The sequence below is a fragment of the Cajanus cajan genome, chromosome 7 (assembly GCF_000230855.2).
Source record: "Cajanus cajan strain Asha chromosome 7, NIPB_CcT2T_4, whole genome shotgun sequence".
Classification (NCBI taxonomy): Eukaryota; Viridiplantae; Streptophyta; class Magnoliopsida; order Fabales; family Fabaceae; genus Cajanus; species Cajanus cajan.
In genome coordinates this window covers 14685555-14702432 of record NC_138523.1, presented here as the reverse complement: position 1 = coordinate 14702432, position 16878 = coordinate 14685555, and the positions used below count along the sequence as shown (strand labels likewise).

General features: G+C 29.9%; 1 long non-coding RNA gene and 1 other non-coding gene across 2 annotated transcripts; both read right to left on the bottom strand.

The window, feature by feature from the left end:
* Window positions 1-4063: 4063 nt before the first annotated feature.
* LOC145949693 (uncharacterized) lies at window positions 4064-9823 on the bottom strand. Its single transcript, XR_014428097.1, has 2 exons — window positions 9239-9823; window positions 4064-5392 (listed from the first exon to the last, which is right to left on the bottom strand). It is a non-coding gene; the product is annotated as an uncharacterized LOC145949693 (long non-coding RNA).
* Window positions 9824-10277: 454 nt separating this feature from the next.
* Window positions 10278-10631, bottom strand: LOC109811368 (protein GL2-INTERACTING REPRESSOR 1). The gene has a single exon (XR_014428185.1). It is a non-coding gene; the product is annotated as a protein GL2-INTERACTING REPRESSOR 1 (transcript).
* Between the last annotated feature and the right edge of the window lie 6247 nt (window positions 10632-16878).

Below are 16878 nucleotides of genomic sequence, written 5' to 3'. Positions count from 1 at the left end.
TTATATATACTTACATTTATAATTAACAATCTACTTATTTCTATTTAAAATTAATATTATGGTATAATTTAAATTATTTATTATAAATTTAAAATTTTAAATAATAATTTATATATTTTAAAATGAGAAAGGTTATAATAACACTGGTGTAACTTTTACTAAGTATTACACACCTTAATAATCTTATATGAAATGTAAATTTTGTAAATCCAACCGTTGGATTGAAAGTTCATATCACTTTATATGTTTATATCAAATTTTGTTAAAATTGAACAACTTGAAGGTAATCAAAGTGTTCATATTTTACTATATTTTGAAATGTATATATTACGTCAACTTTTTTTACAAGAATGAAGTATCAAATCATCTTGAATTAATATAAAATTTTGTATATATGATCTAAGAGTAAAAAAATTCCAATCTAACGGTTGAATTTATAAAATTCACATTTAATATAAAGTTATTGAGCGGTGTAATACTTAGTAAAAGTTACACTGGTGTTATTATAATCTTTCTCTTTTAAAATATTATTTTTATAAATTAAATTTTAATATTTTAAATAAATTATTAATTAACTTAATTTATTTATTCATCTTAAATCTAAGATATAAAATTCAAAAAATGTATTTATCCTTGTTTTATTTTCTAATCAATTTTTCTATAATAATTATTAGTAAAATTTAATAACTTTTAATTTAATAATTGGATCGATAAAATTTAACTTACACCATGAGTTATTAAGCGGAGTAACTTTATTAAGAGTTACTTTGTGAGTCATTTGATTCTTTCTCCTCTCTCTCTCTCTCTCTCTATATATATATATATATATATATATATATATATATATATAATTCTTTTGATGATAATTGTGTATCTCATATTAAACAAAATATATATAAAATTGTTAATGAAATATAAGCTTATTAGGATAATATAATATTTCCAAAAGAAAAATATTACTTTTGGTCTAATCTACTATTAAATGTATTTTTAATCCTAAACTTTATCAAATTTCACCATAATTTTTTAACAAAATAATATTTAATTTGTACTAAAAATAACTTTTAAATTCTAATTAAATAGGGGTTATATATATATGTGTGTGTGTGTGTATTATATTCAAACCTAGAAGTGATTTTTAAGTTAATATTTGTGATCTCATATTTAATTAACCATTAAAATAATAAATTTCATAAATTAATTATTAGTTTTTCAATATTCTCGATTTAATCCACAATTAAGATGTATTATTAATTTCACTAACACATAAAAATATGTAACATATATATATATATATATATATATATATATATATATTAATTTTTAGCTTCCTAGGATTAACATAAAACTTTTTTATTCTAAAATAATTTAAAAGATAGAGAAATAAAATTAATATAGTATATTAAAATATTTTTTTCCTTTTTAACATTTCTAAATGTAATTACATGTCATTATGATTTTATTTTTCTATTTTTATTGAAAGTAAAATTATATAATTTTGGACTGTGTATGACTTTGCGTGAATTTTTATTTTAATTTTTGTCTTATAGATTGCGACGGTTGGGAGGAACTGTCGCAATGTTGAAAAATTTTGCGACGGTTGGGAGAAATCGTCGCAATGTTTGAAAATTTTGCGAAAATTTTGAGAGAAACCATCGCAATGTTGAAAAATTTTGCGATGGGTTGGAGAAACAGTCGCAATGTTGAAAAGTTTTGTGACGGTTTTGGAAGAAATCGTCGCAATGTTAAAAAATTTTGTGACGGTTGGGAGAAACCATCGTATGAAGGGTCGCAATATCAAAGCGACGATGGTTTCAATATAACTGTCGCAATTTGTCCGTCACAATTCATCATTTTCCTTGTAGTGTATCCAGAATTTGAAAACTAAAACCTTTGAGATTCCTTTTCAAATTCCTTGTATATACCTTAGCCCTCTTTGGATCAACTTACTCACACTTATAACTTAATAACCTAAGCCTAATGGTGTGTTTGGACGAGAAATTTTACAAATTCAAAGAATTTTAAATTCTTGGTATTTGAATTACTTTGATTTCAATTTCTATCATTCTTAAAATATTTTGTTTGGATAAGTCAATTCAAATTTATCAAATTTTAAATTGCTGGGTTGAATATGATAATTTAATTCTACCATGGTAAAATTGATTTTAAAAATATATTTATATGCTAATATTTTTAAATTAAATTTTATAAAAATAAATATTAGCTATTTTTAAAATATTTAATAATTTTAAAAATTAATATTAGATAATATTTAATAATTTTAAAAATATTTTTGAATATTCAATAATTAAAAACATGAAGAGATAAGAGATAAGATGAAATATATAAATGAAATAAGAAAAGAAAATATGAGGAATTTCAAATTCTTACTTTTTTGGGAGAATTTGAAATTCTACTATTTCAAAGAATTTAACAAATGCTTGAATTTCAAATTCCTTATAAATTCTCCATTCAAACAAGGTATTTCACCTCAAAGAATTTGAAATTCTTAAAATAAATGAATTACTCCATTTAAATTCCCCATCCAAACATACTATAAGTTCTTCTAATCACTAACCCTTACCCAAAACAAATAAAAACAACAATAAAACATCATATAACATACATATGTATAATATGAAAAATAGGTATTATAAATTACATTAATTAAGAAATAGTCATCATTTGTAATTTTACTAATTTAATTTAAATCATTTTTCCTCAAAATACCCTCATTTTGAATTTATTATCCAGAATAAAAAAAGGTCATTGGGAATAGAACCTCAATGGAGAGTGTTTTTGGGATGATATTATTAAACAAGGAGAAAATATTTGAGATTTGTTTATATTTTATTCCGATACAAGTCAATTTTTTTTTTGCTTATATTTTTGTTCATAGAGTAATTTATAATAAATTTTCTACAAGTTTATTAGTCATTTAAAAATATTTCTTAGAATTCTTATTAAGATAAATAGATTTCGTCAAATTATATTTAAATAATAAAAAGCAATTTATTTTAGAGTTAAGTTAGGTTAATTCTTCCATTCATGATATAACGTATAAGACCTGTTTGGATTGTAACATCTTGATTTCAAAAATAAAAATAAAATAAATTTTTTTAAGAAAATTATATTATCGACTTAATAAATTTATTTAACTAGATTTATAATATAAATAAAAAAGGTTTTTATAAATAAATAAAAATAGAATGGGTAATGGGTTAGAGGGGACTCTTGGGTTAGACTCTTGAAACCAAACTGGAAACTTATTAAAAAAAAGCGTTAAGGTCATTTTGGGTGCCTATTCTGAACCTTATGAATGCTTGTAGAGGAAGCCCTAGAAGGAAACATCGAAGAATGTGTGGAATAGCGAAGAAGATGGTCGAAGGGCGTGCCAATGCCTCAGTAGTCGTTACCTCATTTAAGGAGGGAGTGAGCTCGTGTGAGGGGTATGGTTAGTGAGATGATCCGTATGTTTCTTAGGTTATTGGTTCATTTTCATTTGATACCTATGTAGATGATTTGAGATTCATGTTATTGTAGAATTATTTATTGTTATAATTTTCATCATTAATCATGGTGAATTTTGTGGTTCGAAATGTAGATCACAATATGCTATATGGCTCTTTGAAGGTTAGAATTTGTATGATTGAAGGTTTTTATGCATTCAGGTGATTTGATGTTTGATAAACATTCTTTGTGAATATTAAGAGTGATTGACTGATTAGATCATAGATTTAAGCATTAAGATGATTTTTGAAGGGTAAGAGAACCTTACATCGCAAGGTTCAGAATACTACGAAGTGTAGGATCTGCAACGACATCAAGTACACATTTAATGCCCAAAGATGATGAGTGTAGTTCTCTATGTTGGGCATTGAGAGGACCACACTGGGTGTGGATTGAGAAAGTTTTCGAATGTGTGGCGATCTTGTCTATGTGTTCCTAGGCTGCCTTGTATTAGAGTGTCTTTTGGAAATGTTGGAGATTGATACCACATGCATATAGTGTGACACCCTCTACCCTACATATGTATATAAATAATAATCTAGAACAAATGATATAAAAAATACCAAATCCATGCATAAATAATAAAAATGCAGTCTTTAACATGAGGTGAAGAGTCTCATATAACAATCTCTAAAAACAAAGCTCCATAATAAAACAAAAATACATATCTAAACATAAGTTCTATCATAATAACAAGAACAATCCTAGTCTAAATCCTGATATCACATATCTTATTAGAGCACTTCTAGAACAAGGTCTAAGCTTTATTAGCAATATCATGATGAGCTTCACTTGCAACAACATATGTAACAACAATAACATAGAAACCAAGGGAGTGATAAACATCTCAATAGCTCATGACATGAAACAAAGGATGGATACCCACACTGATGGCATCCTAACTTGCATGAACTTGAGATGATGAGCAAGGGAGAGGACGCCTACTCCAAGGATCAAGTCCTTCAAGGGTGATGCGTGATTTAGAGAAGGAATAAGGTGGAATGGACAAAAATGGAGAGTGTGGGTGAAGTGTTTGATGAAAGGTTTGAGAGGGCTCTCTAGGGTTTGACTCACTTCAAGGTAGATGAAGGCCACTTCTAGGGTTTTTCTCTCAAGGTGGAGATAGGATGGGTGGTGGCCGGATTTAGCCAAGGGTGACTAAGGATGATATAAAGGCAAAAATGCTCTCTTTATATTCAATTTCCAAAGTATTTACATGATGCATAGCCTAGGCTATTTATAGGAGTGGGAGGCATCTAGCGTTGCATTTAGAGAGTGCATGGCCAAAATTCACAAGCCAAATGCACACCAAATTAAATCCAAATTAACCCTAGATGCAACTTAGTGGCCAAGGATGAAATCTTTGGGTTTAGCTAGGTTACATCTAGGTGCATGATAAGACCATGCAACCTTTGCCCTCCACTTGGACCTAAGCCTTTCTAACACCAAAAATAGGTCCAATAGCCACAAAAATACGTCTAGCTTTTATCCCACCCTAATCAAATACCTTAGCCCAAAAATAAAATCCTATGATCTAAAACACCCCATAATACAAGGGTAAAATGAGAAATACAAAAGAAAATAAATCCTATGACTAAGATACCCCGAAATATAAGGGTAAAATGGGAAATACAAGTAAAATAAATTCTAAGACTAAAATACCCCAAGATACAAGGGTAAAATAGGAAATCAAAGACAAGGGAAAAATAGAAATAAAAAGAAATGCTATGCTAATAAAAGCTTAGGAACTAAGGTCCAAAAATGCCCTCACTCCTCCTATGATTTTTTTAACACTAACCCATTCCTTTTGCTTCCTTCAATACATCACCTCTTGGACTTCTTGGCCTTAGTGTTATTCCATCACACATACACTCAACATATCCTTCATAACAATAACATCAATATTAAACACATAATTAACATTATAAAATCATAATAGCTCATTCATAAAACATAATATCATTAATCTTAATAGACAAATATATTGGTCCAGGTAGAACACGAATCTAGAAGGGGGTTGAATATATTCTTCGCTTAGACGACTTCTAATGGTTTTTCAAAACTTTCTTTCTAATTCTTTACTTTCTTAGACCAATTTCAAATAATCACATTCATATTACAATTCAATCAAGAATACAAATTATCAGATTTAATACATAGCGTAACACATATTTTAATCCAAATTGATTTTAGTAATTACCTTATTTCTTTATTACCAAATTGCATATAACATACACAAATTTTTCAAATCTGCAATTAATAATATTCAAGAAAACATTTCTTTCACTTCTTGAAATTCCTTTTTTTTATTTATTTATCAATTCAACATGAATTATAACAAGGTATGAAGGTTAAGAGAGACTTTGCACAGTGATCTATATTGGTTCAGCCATACAAAGGCCTATATCCAATTTTAGACTTAGTACCCTGCTAAATCAAGTCATTCCATTATAATATTCCTTACAAACACCATGTACAAGCAATATTATAATCAGAATCTAAATCACACCATCTTGATTCCATAAGATTACACAAACATAGAATTCTTGCACCCCACAAGAACCAACTTGAGAAAAACCTATCCCAAGATTTCTCTTAACTTTTTTTTGAGACATGTTATCTCAAAGAGTCACATACCCAACAATAAAAACAAAGTTTAAAGACTAGAAATGATACACCTGATGTGTAAAGTGATCTTCCCTAGATATTAGCTCAATAATCTTTGAGGTTCTTGAATTTCTTTTTAAGAAGATATCTTTCTTGCTTTTCAAACTTGCTCTTGAGATTGTTCTAAAAAAATTTGATTTGATCTTCACTCAAAATATTTTTTCAGATAAGAAAATGTTTTTATTTTTCCTTTCTTTTTGATCTTTGTAATCATATGTGTCATCCTTCTTTTTACGTTTATGAAAAGAGTTATATTTATAGAGGAAATAAGATTTCAGCACTAAAAACTCGTAACAGTAGTAATTTATTACCATAACAAGTAATCTATTACCAACCTTTAATGAAACTAAAATCAGATTGAAAACAAACATTGTGATAATCGATTATTGATCCTGGTAATCAATTAACACGTGTTCTAGGAACCATAAAACTCGGTTTTGGGCAGAGGTAATCAATTACATATATTGGTAATCAATTAACCCAATACTTTTTTGACATGTTTCATTTGTTTTCACTCAAAAGTCACCATGGTAATCTATTACTTCAATTGGTAATCTATTACCATAGAGAGGACTTCGAATTCCATATTAAAACTAAGCTTCAATAATCTATTACCTCAAATGGTAATCTATTACCTGACTTAATCTTGAATTCTTTTGAATGAACCAAGTTGCATTTTATGTCAAAACAGTTTGTAATCTCTTACATTATGTTTTCACATGAAATGAGAAACATTGAGTTTTATGTTTATCAAAACAAGATGTAATTTTTAAATTAATTCATCATGATAAGCAAACACATTCAAGCCTAAGTCTAACTAACAATCAATACAAAATGAAGCAAACTAAATCAAAACTAAATATATCTATATCAAAACTAAAACTTCATCTTCAATCTTCACAAAGATCTTCAAGAGGGCTTCAAACTCAACAAAATATAGTCACATGCAAATATGAGATGCAATAGGCACACAGACTTTGATTTGCATGCATGTACTAATCACAAATATACACAATGCATATATAACGAATTTCGATTTGGCCTTTGCATGCATATGATGCACATCACAAAAACTCAATGTCATATTATAATTCAATGTGCATAGTCAACTATTTGCCAAACGTACGATTTGCCAATTAGATTCCATTTGCATCATTCATGTCTTGCCAACACCAATACCGATTCAAAAACTTCACATCAATCATGTATAAGATTAACATAAATACATACTCAACATATCATACTTAGTTATTCGCATCAATTAGTACAAGAGTCACATGTTCATAGTTCAAGCACAACAATTACACAACATCACCTGATACACGTGAAGATAAAATCATTATAAAGCCATCTAATCACATGTTAATATATCAACCATAGTCACTAAGATATCAATATCACTAAGTATTTAAATCAATAGATTAACTAGTTTAGTAGCCTTATCAATATCACACATCTAGTCCTTAGACATCACTATCACCAAAACACCTTAAGTCATTAACAATTAACTTGCAACATAACTTACAAAATATTGTTTTCTATCATGATTTCTCTTTCCTCCACGTTGATATAGGTAAGTCAAACCATTTGTAGGATCCAACACTTAAATGGTAAAGCTATTCATCATCACCATTGACAAACTACATTTCCATAATATAATCCTCTAAGACATCATGTAGTTCAAACACTTTATCTCTCTCTCTCTCTCTCTCTCTATATATATATATATATATATATAATATCAAGTTGATATTAATTTTGTTAGGAAACTACGACAGTTATCTAATACTTTTATGTTGACCTCAAGAGTTAAATTTGTCATATATTATTTTTCAAAAATACAAAAATCGTAACATTTCAGCCTAAATATGATAGCTTGACCCTTGCTTACTAATTAAACAATAACTTGAGTTGTAGACCTTCGTTTTAGGTAATTCTAATAGAATTTAAAAGCTAACATATAGGGCTACAACTTTCATGAAGATTAAAAAACCTAATTATACCATTTAAGTCTACTCAAAAAGCTTATAATGTGTGCATGTTACATTTTGCGCACAAAATATGAGGTTCTTCTTTTAACTCACATAACTCAGTCATTCTTCAACATTTTTATGTTATTATTGAGTTTAAAGTAAAGCTCTAAATGTCTGATTTTTAACCCTAACAATGGAATTCAATTTCCTTAGTCACGCATAGCAAAATTACATAAACACCAAGGTATATTCATACTAATTTTTTGTGAATAAGACATAATTCACATCCAAACTCTCTTCTTCCAATCCAATCGATAAGAACATAGATGAAAGCCTAATATTACTCTACTATACAATTAATTACTCAAATCCAATCTCAATTTCACATATTCATGGTATTAACATCTATCATCACTTTGCTCTATAAACAAGGGTTTCGTATAGGAACTACAAACACTTATAGATTTTCAAACAATTCAAATTGCATGAAATTAATATTATATTGTTGTGCACGGGGGGGGGGGGGGGGGAGGGGTTACCACATATATACACATGTCTCCACATTAGTGAGATATTGTCCGCTTTGGGCCCAAGCCCTCACGGTTTTTCTTATGGATATCACCTAAAAGGCCTCTCTTCCAATGGAGACAATTGTGTGTAAATAAACCCATGTCCATCCTCTTGTTTGAACGATGTGAGACTTTGCTTGCATCCCAACATGTATATATATATATATATATATATATATATATATATAATTCAAACAACATCACATATAATGCACATACTTACATACTCATATCAACTTCTCATACAATCACAAAAAATGCATTTCTTGAGGTTCTCATAAGAACCCACAGAGAATTTAAGATCCACAAGATTAGTTCAACACATAGAATTAAGCATAGATACTACTCAATATCATCAATTAGAGCAATGAAGAATCATATAGAAGACAAAAATTAAGGAACAAATATAAATTGGGGTTCCTCTTCATACAATGCACACAAGAAAAAAGAGGTTGAGGTCAATCTCATTACTTAACAATTATCCCACACCTAGAGCAAGACTACTCGTATCTTCCTTACCTTGATGAGTGCTAAAAGATGGACGTAGATCTCCAAGGTGTTCTCCTACGAGCTCTAGTTCTCCTAAGATATTTGTGGTATGTAATTAGAATACTATGATATTCGCTCTCTTATAGTCATTTAATTGAATTTGCATTATTTATTATAGATTCATATTGATTGAGGAAATTGAATTTTGAATTGGTATAATATTTATGATAGTTGACTTAGTAAGGCATCCATTTATTAAGCATAACCTCCCCGACAAACCAGTAACTTCATTGACTTCTCTTCATCACCCATTAAGAATCGATGATTGTGATACTATCGTGTATCTCATCGATGATCAAATAGCCATATTAAATTAATCTCACATAATATAGTGAGTTCATTGAAATTTTAATCCATTACACTCAAAAGACTTGGAATGTTTTAGATAGTAAGAGATTCAAAAAATAAAGAAAAATGTAAAAGATTATCATTTATTTTGATGAAATTCAAATTTTCCCCTTTTTCTCGTTGCCACTTTGTCTATTAACAATTAGTTCTCAATGTTATTTTACTGAGTTGTTAGTATATAACAAGAGGTTAAGGTAAAGTCAAGTTAATGAAATAAAAGTTAATCAAATTTTAAGTATTGGTAATTAAAAGTAATTTTATTTTCATAATACATCAAAATTAAATGTTAAAATAAAAATGGTCTAACTCGTTTGTGAATCAAACAAGAAATTTAATGGTAGGTAATTGAAATACCTTATGATTCAATGTCTTATTTTATATAATTACTTAATTAGATATAATTTATTTATTAATGATCAACATTGATAAATGAAAAAGATCAATATAATATTTAGGATGGTTAACCTGGGGAGACAACCATTTTATTCAGCATAACCTCTTTGGCAAGTAGGAAACTTTATTAACTTCTCCTAAAAAGTGAAGTGCAAAAAGCACCGCACATAGAACGGATTAAAAAAAAAAGATAAAAAAGATAACATAAAAGAAATATCCAATACATGTCCTACTTGCAGCATAATTGGACATATGGTAGCCTAGTTCTCTATCCCTTCCCTATGATGAGGTTGTTGTTGTTGTTGTCATGGTCAAATTCAAGCAAAGTAGTGCTTTTGCATTTAGGGCACTTGAGGTTATCTTCAGCAACCATTATATAAATATGGCAGTGAGGGCACCCTGCTACCACCAGGGAAATGGCTTCAGGATTGTTGGAGTATTCAAGGTTGTTGTTGTTCTCCTCCCCCTGGTTGACCTCGGTAGACACACATGAGCTTGGTGGTGATGTCGATGACAGTATTGCTGATAGAGTTGGTGAATCGGCTCTACAATTAACAACCCTTGGTGGGGATAGGTTCAACCTCAATTCAAATTTTGGAATGCTTCCATTTCTGTCACTCATGATTTCCTTTTTTTTTTTTTGGTCAAATTACGTTGCCAATTTTGACATAAAAAATTAGATAAAAGAAAAATAACACTAAGAATCAATTAAGAAAAAAAAAGAGAGTAAGGTGAGTAACTATGTACCTTAAAAGTCTTGAAAGTGCAAAGGATAATAGTGCAACAAATTCCTGTACTAACAAATTGATCTATGTTAGAGGTTGGCCCTTATGCCATTTTATATAGGGGAAATGGAGGTGGGATGATTTAAAGCTTATATTTTGGTGAAAGTCAAATTTATTTCCTCTTTTTCCTCTGCTTTTTGACAATTAATTGTTAATGTTTATTATATTGAGTTATTAGTATTAAATAAAGGGTCAATTTATTTTTCTATTAGTTTTTATAAAGTAAAAAAAGCCACGTATGTTGAAAAAAAATACCTCATATGCTAACAAAAAGATATAACACATAGTTTTCTTATTTAAAGAAAAAAATCTCTATTAAAGTTTTCTTTAGACTTCACTTATATTTGGACCAAAATAATCATGATATAATACTATGTTGTATCCTGTCAATTATAGTACATATCAATTAAACAAGTCCCACACCCAAAAGATTGAGATTCTTTGGATAAATTTATCCAAAAAAAAAAAAAACTTTTTGAAGAAAAAATAGGAAGAAAATTGAAATACTTTTTCATAAGTTAAAATTTATTTATGCAAAGTTAAAGAACTACAAAACAAAATTGTTTTGTAGTGATACACATCCTATAATAATACAATACTTGTCATTAAAAACTATTTTTACCCATAATATATGTTGGTATATGTTAGTAAATATATTCACATAATTGTCAAAAAAATAGGTATAGGCAATATTGACACACAATCTATGTTGTTAATCACATTCAAAATCAAAATTAAAATTGTGTGTGACTATATGTTAAATAGATTTATATTTACATATATTATATCTATAATGACACTTTTTGATATGTCATTGTATTTAACATTTCTTGGAGTGAAAAAAGATTTTGGAAAAGCAAATAGGAGCAACTTCTACAAATTAACTTATATATAATTAAGCTAATTTAAACTTATAGAGAAACTTATTTTATTTTTCTTTTATATTTTTTTTTCCTAAAAATGTTTCTAGTGAAATTTATCCAAATAAGTCCTTATAATCTTCTATTTAGGAATAAGAATTAATATTTGAACACTAAAAGGTCTAAGGTCAAGATATATTATGATGAGGTTTAAATTTTTTACCCTTTTATCTGGTCATCACTTTTATTTATTCACAATTAGTTGCCAATGTTATTTTATTGAACTGTTTATATTTAACTGGAACTAGATCCAAGAAAATGAGACAAAACTAATTAAATTATAATTGTGACAATGTAAAATAATATAATATTCATAATAGTTATGTAAAATGTTAAAATTAAAATGGACGTAATCACCTAGCAATTAAATAAGAATTCAATGAAGGAAATACAAATACTCAATAATTCATTCTTTTATTTTACATAATCACTTAATATATTTATATTGAATCCGTTTATTTAAACTTATTTTTAAAAATGACAATTTTAATACCTTTTTTTTTATATATTTATGTCTAAACTACTTATTTTAAAAATAAGCCATTTTTAAAAAAAAAAATTAAAGAAGAAAATTTTATTTACTTCTTAAAAAATTACATTTTTGGAAAATACTTCTTTTATACTTTTTTTTTTAAGTTTAAACAAACCGATTCATTATTTATTAATGATTTATACTAAGTGATCGGTTTTTAAATTTCCTAAAATTTAAAATGAAAAACGGGATGAGCCAACCTTTTTTTTATGCGAAACCTCTTCCACCAAACAAGCGGCCTCACTAACTTGTCTTAACTATCCATTAAGACACCATGACTATAATAATACTATGCAGTGTCCTATCGGTTATTAGACATGCTTATTTAATAAGTCTTACGTAGCATAATAAATAGGTCATTCGATCATTGGTCTTCAACATTTGAATGCAAATTCATAATAAATAGGTTCATTTAAATAAGTCTTATGTAGCATAATAAATAGGTAGTCAAAATGAAATGTTAAAATTAATGTCAATTTGGTTCATAAATTTAGAAAATATTGTCATGTTGGTCTCTAAAACTAATAAATTATATATAAAAATTGTCTCTAAAAATACAGATTTACAATCATATTAGTCTAAAACTCAAAAATGTATATAACTAAAAGGATAATATTGATATATACCCTGTGTGTATTCAGGAATCAAAATGACAGTAAATAGTTAAATTTAAAGACTTATTTGATATTTTTATTTTTATTTTTAGGGATTGATATAACATCTTGAAAATTACATACCAAAATAAATATTTATTCAAATTAAAATGGTCATGCTCATCTTTCAGTCATATGAGAAATTCAATAAAAGGTAACTAAAACATCCCGTAACTCACTTATTTTGTTCAATCTCTTAATTAAGATTTATATTATTTATTTATGATATGTGTTGACGGGAGAAATCGACTATTCATCTAGTCTAATATTTAATATGATCAATGTAACATCCCATATATTTTTCAAATAAATAATAAATAATTTATAATAATTAAAATATAATATGTGGAAATATTTTATTAATAAAATAAAAGGGGCGAAGTAAATTGGAAGGTTTTTGGTTGGACTCAAGGCCCAACTCGAAGGCTAATTAAAAAAAAGAAGGAGGGGTTTAGGTCATTATGCGCCTTCTGAAAAACCTAGAGCACTTGAAGGAGGAAACCTAGAGGAATCCATTAGGGAAGGTACAAATTAGTGGTTGGAGCTACAAAAAGCACGTTGATGCACAAGATCGTCACTCCAAGTAAGGGGAGTGAAAGTGACAAATCGTTGGACATATATGAGGGATGAGGGTAGAGAGACGATTCTTAAGTCTCTTAGGTTGTTTGTTTGTTTGTTTGATTCATATGAATTTAATTGTGAATCTGCTGATATTCTATTTTACAAACCATGAATTTACTCATATTAAATATGTTTGGTTTTAATTGGATAAACTTTGATGAATTGATAATGTAGTGATGTTAATGGAGTATTGGATGATCATTGGATTGAATGGGTTGTAAATTGAAGTAATTGATGTGTATGTAAGAAATTGGAGGAGGGTGAGTCGTGTAGACTTTGACCCTGCGATGTACAAGATTTGTGATTGCCCTAAGCGTGAGGATGGTCACATTGAGTACGAGGCTGTAGAGAGGTCCCAAACCTCTCGATGTTGGGTGTGAGGTATTGCACTCGACACCATTTGACGTCAATTTTATGAGAGAAGGGATATAGAGCATGGCCTAGACTATATTGGGTGGTAGGGTTTTAGAGGGTCCTTAAGTCCTTGACGCTGGGTGTGGGAATAACCACAGCATTCAAGATTGAGACATAGAGGCCTTATACCTCGCCATGTCGGGCATGAGTGATCCCACACTAAGGTCAAGTCTAAACTTGTTGGGTGTTGTGCCATTTTCCCTTATAATGTTATTTTTATGAATTAATTGATAATTGAGGAGGCTATATGGGGGATTAAAATTGCAAACTGAGCAAATGAATTAGTGAGTAAAATATGTAAATAATTGACTAATATATTATAAATCCTAATGTGAAAATACTAATGATGTTGTATGAGGAGTTATTTTGAGGTATCCTTAAATTGATGTGATGAATTACTAAGATGTGATGATGCATGTTGGGATGAATATTGTGATGAGGATGAAACATTGATATGTGATGATGTATATTATGATGATATAAGATGTATGAGTCTGGTGCTATGGATTGGCAAACGAGGAAGTGAGTTATTGCATAATGTGTGGTTGTGATGTGATTGTTGAGTCCAAGCATTCATATTTTGTTTGTGGGATAATGTGAATCTATGCATGAAGGATACGTCATTTACCTATGCCTCGAGAGGTGTTATGGTGAGGAACCTCTAACAGGAATGAGAGGCAACCGTGGCTATTTGTAACACTTTGAAAGGACCCTGATAGACATCATTTGGTTGAGGGTGGTTCGAGGGGATCGCTATAGATGGGTGATCCCTACACTATAGATGGGTGCTCCTGTTTTATGGCTCCTAGGCTATTTTGTATTGTCACGATCAGATCCCATAAAAAACATATATGGTGACTTATCATGTTTCTTCTTAGGGAAGGTTCTATGTGAATCAATAATTAGACCCTAAAAATCTCACCAGCTTCAAAATGCTCCATAACTGGACTAAACCTCCACTGGTGGTTTTCGAAAAAGTTTTTTGGGTTCATGGAGTCTCCACTAATATTTTACTCAAAACATTAGAAAAAGAAATGGTTCTTGAAAATTTAACTTAAGCCTACATAGCCAAAGTTGGGTTCAGGGGTTGGTTATGTATAGGAAAGGTGTTAGACACCCTATAACACCTAAAATTAGTACCCTATGACAAATTTATTAACAAAATAATATTTTAATTTACAGTTTTACCCCTATTTATTCAAATAAAAGCGATTAAACAAATACATTATGCAAACAATTCTAAACATGTATTCAAAAGTAGTAAAGAAAGTAGCAAATAAGAGTTTATAGAAAAGAAACCTTTGAGGCTACACTTTCATAAATTTTAAACTTGAGGATGCTTTTTGGCAGTCCTCCGACACTCTACAACAATTCCTCTTAAACACTCAATAAAACATTTAACTAGAAAAACTCCTGAAATCCTTGCAAAGGCTAAAGGACTTCTTAACCAAAAAATTTCAGAACACTGTTCTAAATTAGTTGGAAAGGATTTAGAGGGAAGGAAAGAAGTGTAGCATTCCCCTTGCCAAGGGGCTACTTATATAACCATCTAGGAGGAAATATCCTTTGTTAGATCTGGGACTTAGTCCTTTGAGGTTTTTTTAGATGTGGGACTAAATCCATAAAAAATAAAAATTTGAGGTGTTATATGGGGCCTCTAGAGATCTTGTTATCCGTTGGATCGTGCTGGTTTTTTATGGTTTCTTCTTAAGACATTGATCTTTAACTACAATAGTGAGATTGTGAAATTAGGTCTGTAATGAGAGGTACCATGACAGAAAAAATGCTGTCCAAAATAAGATCCTCACGCACAAACCAATGATGGTTTTGACCCATTAACGAATTTATTAACTGTTGGATCAGGCTAAATTTTGGATGATAGCATGTTGAGAGATTTTTCTTCTATCTCAATGGTCAGATTAGGAAATCTAGTCTTAGGTTTGAGATGACGTCTTATTTATTCATTTTGGACATTTCTTGAGCTTCCTCGGAGTCTTCTATGGTCACTCCTCTATAGCTTAGGAGCTTCTAAGTCTTTATTTTTTGTGCCTCGGACGAAAAATGGTGTCTATAGATGCTCCTCTTTACTTGTTCTTCTAAGAAGAAAGTCTTTGTTCTTGTATTCTTAGAGGCAAGTAAAGACGTAGACAATTTTGTCCGATTTCTTCAAATGGCTGATGGCTAACCCCAACAGGTCTTTGGTGGTTAAGTATTCTTAACGACCTCTTCAGGTTGGTGAGTATTTTGGGTGGCCTCTCCAGGAGGATGAGTTCATCGTTATCGAGCTTCTCCAAGCTCACTAGGGATGATGAGTTCATCTTTATCGAGCTTCCCCAAGCTCGTTGGTTGAGTTAATCTTTGTAAGAGCCTCTCTAGGCTCTGTGGGGGGTGAGTATTTCTATGAGACCTCTCTAGGCCAGCTTGTGAGTATTCTTGTGTTGGTCTCTCCAGGCCTATGAGTATTCTTATGCTGGCCTCTCTAGGCCTATGAGTATTTCTGTGTCAGCCTTTCCAAACTTATGAGAATTCTTGTACCGACCTTTCTAGGCTTATGATTATTCTTGTGCAAGCCTCTCCAAACATGTGAGTATTTTTGTGTTGGCCTTTCTAGACCTGCGAGTATTTTTGTGCCAGCCTCTCCAAGTCTATGAGTATTTTTGTACTGGCCTCTCCAAGCCTACGAGTATTTTTGTGACAGCCTCTCCAAGCCTATGAATATTCTTGTGCCGACCTCTCCAAGCCTATGACTATTTTTGTGTTGGCCTCTCTAGGCCTATGAATATTTCTGTGCCAACTTCTCTAGGCCGATGAGTATTCTTGTGTTGGCCTCTCTAGGCCTATGGTTTGTTCAACTAGTTGCCTCTTCAACTTAGGCGAGTGTGTCTATCTATAGACATTGTTTCTGTGAAAAATTTCCCTTGTAGCTCGTAGGTGGATGATCTTC